Below are 4,538 nucleotides of genomic sequence, written 5' to 3' on the forward strand. Positions count from 1 at the left end.
ATTTATGTGACTGTGATATAATCTCAAACATACAATTTTTTTTTAAAAACCAAACAAGGATCAAATGAGATGATTCCAGGATGCAGATGGCAATCTAGGAGTCTGCAAATTTTTCAAAGAATTCCTTTAACACTCTCTTAAAGTGTGTGTATTACATGTTGGTGCCCAAGGCGAGAAGAGAGTATTAGATTCTCCCTGGAGCCAGTTACAGGGAATTGTAAGCTCTAGCAAAGGGCCCAGCCCTACCACACACCAGTTCCTCCCACTTTATTCTAGACTCCTTTTGCTTTTGATCCTCAATATCCAGTCCAGAGAAATGCAAATGCCCAGGAAGTTTAAGGGAAAAAATGTTCCAGACACTTACTCATTAGAGCAATGAGAACAAAAGCCATACTGAGATGGCACTATATCCCTGTCAAGATCCCCATTGTTGAACAAATGAACATCAAATACACATAAAGAAAGAACACACTCTTTTGAATACAAATTAGTGCAACCACTATTGAAATCAATATGGATGTTTCTCAAAACCTAACACTATTACTACCATATGACCCAGCTATAACACACACACACACACACACACACACACACACACACACACACTTGCCATGAACCTACTCAGCTCAATAGATGTCTGTTGTTGCTGTTGAAATAAATCTGACAAAAGCAACTTGAGAGAGAAAGGGTTTATTCTGGATCATAGTTCAAGAATATAGTCCATCATAATGAGTCATGGCAGAGAAGCTTGGAGCAGTTGGTCACATCACATTATCAACCAGGAACCAGGACTGAGAAATATTTGTTACTGCTTAGTTACCTGTGGTTCTCCCTTCCCTTGGGGGGTCGTTGGCCATGAGTTCATGGGAGTAGAGAGAGCAGAACTGACAAGTAGAACTCGGACAGCCATGAGTTTGACAGGATTTCCAGGAGTCAGATTCAGTAAGACAGCTCTCTTTCATTGGTTCAGGGGTAGGGTAAAAATAAAAGGGTTTTAAGGGTATGAATAGAAAGGACAGACTGGTCATAATACATACTTATCATAAAGGCAAGAAGAGTTGATTGATTATAACACAGTACCTAATTATGGTATAGGTGAGAAACTACAGCAGGACTTGTGTGCTGACTCATACAGGACTTGCAGAGATCTCTGCACATTGTTAGATAAGGTCACACATCTGTGCTCAGGGACACTTTCCAAGTAAGGTTAGACAGAGAAAGGGAAGCCTCACTAAGAAAAGAAGTCCTCCATTCTGTGCCAAGCTCAGAGAGCTATTTGGACATGGTGGACTTCCAGCAGGGTTCTCCAACCTTTCTCTACTTACAGTCTGGGTTTTCATCCAGGCAATGAAGTCACTTCAATTACTATCATCAGGATCACCCCAACAGGTATGCTCAGAAGCCTGTCTCCCAGGTGATTCTAGACTGTCAGGCTGAAATGCCAGTCATCATGCCAGTGCACTCTTAACAGGTGTACACACACACACACACACACACACACACACACACACACACACACACACACACACACAGGGCCATACTAGTCATCCAGAAAGAATTAAACTAGAGAATGAGCCTAGAGACATGGCTCAGAGTTACCATTACTTACTACTCTTGCAGAGGAGCCAAGTTTGTCTTCCTGCAACCACCTCACTCATAATCACCTCCAACTCCAGTCCCAGGGGAACCAATGCGCTCTTGTGCCCTCTGTGGACTCATGCATGTAGTGCACTTTAACTCATGAAAGCTCACACACATACAGATACAAATAAAAGATATGATTTTCAAATAAATTGAATGGAACCAAAATATGGAACATACAAGTTAAGACTTAGACAAATACATTTTTGCCATATGCAGAATTCACATAAAAAAATCAATGTAAAAAGTATTGAGTAACAATGAGTCAAAGGGTAAGATATGATGTGGAGTGCGGGAGGGTATGAAAAGTTATTTAAGCTTATGTTTGTGGATAAGACATTCAAAATATCAATGGTGAGAACCAGTGAATGAGTGAGGTTGCAAAAGAGTACAATGTCTTTATTCTGGGTAAAATGGGTATTTCGAACATGTTAGAAGTGTAGTGCATGCTTCTTACTGGAGTATATACATGCATGAAAACAAATAATAGACCGAACAGATCAGGTATGGGAGAAGACAAGAGAGAAGCTCAGAGGGCCAGGAGAATGGATGGAAATATGTAGCTGCCAGGGGTGTGGGAAATCTCTATAAAGTCCCAAAGACCTGGGACAGGGACGCTCCCAGGACTCAGTGTGGGTGATCTTAGCTGAAATACCCAACAGTGAGGAGATGGAACCTGAAGGGACCACCTCCAGTAGTCAGACTCCCCCAGTGGAGGAATGGGGACATCAACCCACCTACTAAACTTTCAACCCCCAAATTGCTCCTGTGTTTAAAAATAAATAAATAAATAAAAGCACAGGAACAAAAATGGAACAGGCTGAAGAAATGGCTGACCTAGCCTAATTTGGGAAACATTCCAGGGGCGGGCACCAAATCTTGACACTACTACTGATGCTAGGTTGTGCTTGCAGACAGCAACCTAGCATGGCTGTCCTCTGAGAGGCTCTACCAGCAGCTGAGACAGATGCAGATACTTACAGCCAAACACTGGACTGAGGTTGGGGACCCCTACGGAAGAATTAGGGGAAGGATTGAAGGAACTGAAGAGAATGACAACCCCACAGGAAGACCAAAAGTATCAACTAACCTGGACCCAGGGAGTTCCCCCCAAGACCCTACCACCAACCAAAGAGCATACATGGGCTGGTACAAGGCCTCCAGCACATATGAAGCAGGGGACTGCCTAGTCTGGTCTTAGTGGGGAAGGATACACCTAATTCTGTAGACTTGAAGCCCCGGGGATGGGGATGCAGAGGGGCCAAGCACCTTCTCAAAGGCAAGGGAGAGAGGGGTGATGAGGGGAAGAACTCTAGGAGGCGAGACTGGAGGGAGGCAACAGTTGGGCAGTAAATAAATAAAATTGAAAAGTAATCATGGTGATTGTACAACCTGTCATCCTTTCACTGTACTGTCTGGTGAAATGACTTTTCCATTGAACTTACATTTATTCTGTGCGTACTGTGGTTTCATCATCAGTGTTTTTGCCACTTTGAGACTGACAGAAGCTTTATATGAACAGTACAAAAGCTCTTGCATACTACTCCTTAAATGCTAACATTTTCTTACATGTCTCACTTCTCTACTTTCTAAACATGAATTTCAGCATCTGAAAAGGAAAAAGTCTGGCAACCGATAAATGAATTCAAGGGAAATTTTTAGATTAAACACCACGGATGACTAAGTCTCAAACAACCTCAAAACCCTTGAGTAGATACAGATGAGTCTTGAGTAGATGAGTCAAAGGCTAATAGTGTGTTATCTCTTGAGATTCAAGAAGCTGATGAGACAGCTCAAGGGCAGAAGACTATTTGCCAAGCTACACCTGACAACCTCAGTTCAGTACTGGGAACTTCCATGATGGAAGGAGAGAACTGACTCCCAGCTGTCTCTACACATGTGTCTTGGCATATGTTCACATGTACGGAGGGTGGGAGAGAGGGCATGAATCAAAATTAAGACAATCATGCCACATGGCCGGCAGCAGCAATTCCACTGGATACCAGTTAAATATTTCTTGGAAAACATCAAGATCTCACTGAACCCTATACATGACCCTGTGTGAAAGTTACCTCCAGTTTGCTATATAATTCAGAGATTACTTACATAGGTAGCAAACTATAAGAAGCAATTTTCATTTCTCCTGTAACAACTCTTTAAAATCAGAATAAGGATATCTCTGAAGTTGAACACAACCTTCTATAAGAAGCTCTGGAAAACCAAATCTGTAAGTACTGACAAGAGTGCACGTGAAATGATTCCAGGTCTGCTCTGTCCAGCTCAGGGCTCCATATATAGTTACACAGTAACAGGTGAAGTAATGCAACAATAGAGCTAAGACTATGTGCCATATAGGATGTGTGTGTGCACACTGCTCAAGAGCCAGGCATGATGATACATGCCATTCAGGATGTAAGCAGGAGAATCCACATATAAGGTGCAGGCCAGCTTGGACTAAATAGTAAGACCTTGTCTCTAAATATATAAATAGATAGTTTCAGAGAGGCTTAAATAGAATATTGAGTCACTGATCACAAAAAAAAAAAAAAAAAAAAAAAAAAAAAAAAAAAAAAAAAAAACACCACTAATTGGGAGTCAATCTTTATACTACAATATCCCAGAGCTAGAGAAATAACTCAGTGGTTAAGAACATGTATTGTTCTTGGAGAGGATTGAGCCCAACTTCTAGCAACCATATCAGACAGCTCCTAAGTGTCTATAACTCCAGCTCCAGGGACCTAATTCTCTCTTGACTCCCCCAGGCATGTGTACACAGAGACATAAATAGAAGAAGGATGGATGGATGGATGGATGGATGGATGGATGGATGGATGGATGGATGGATGAATTGGCAGGCAGGCGAGCTGAAAAATAAAAATTTTAAAATACAATATCCA

The sequence above is a fragment of the Micromys minutus genome (genome assembly GCF_963924665.1).
Source record: "Micromys minutus genome assembly, chromosome: 15".
In the NCBI taxonomy this organism is placed as follows: domain Eukaryota; kingdom Metazoa; phylum Chordata; class Mammalia; order Rodentia; family Muridae; genus Micromys; species Micromys minutus.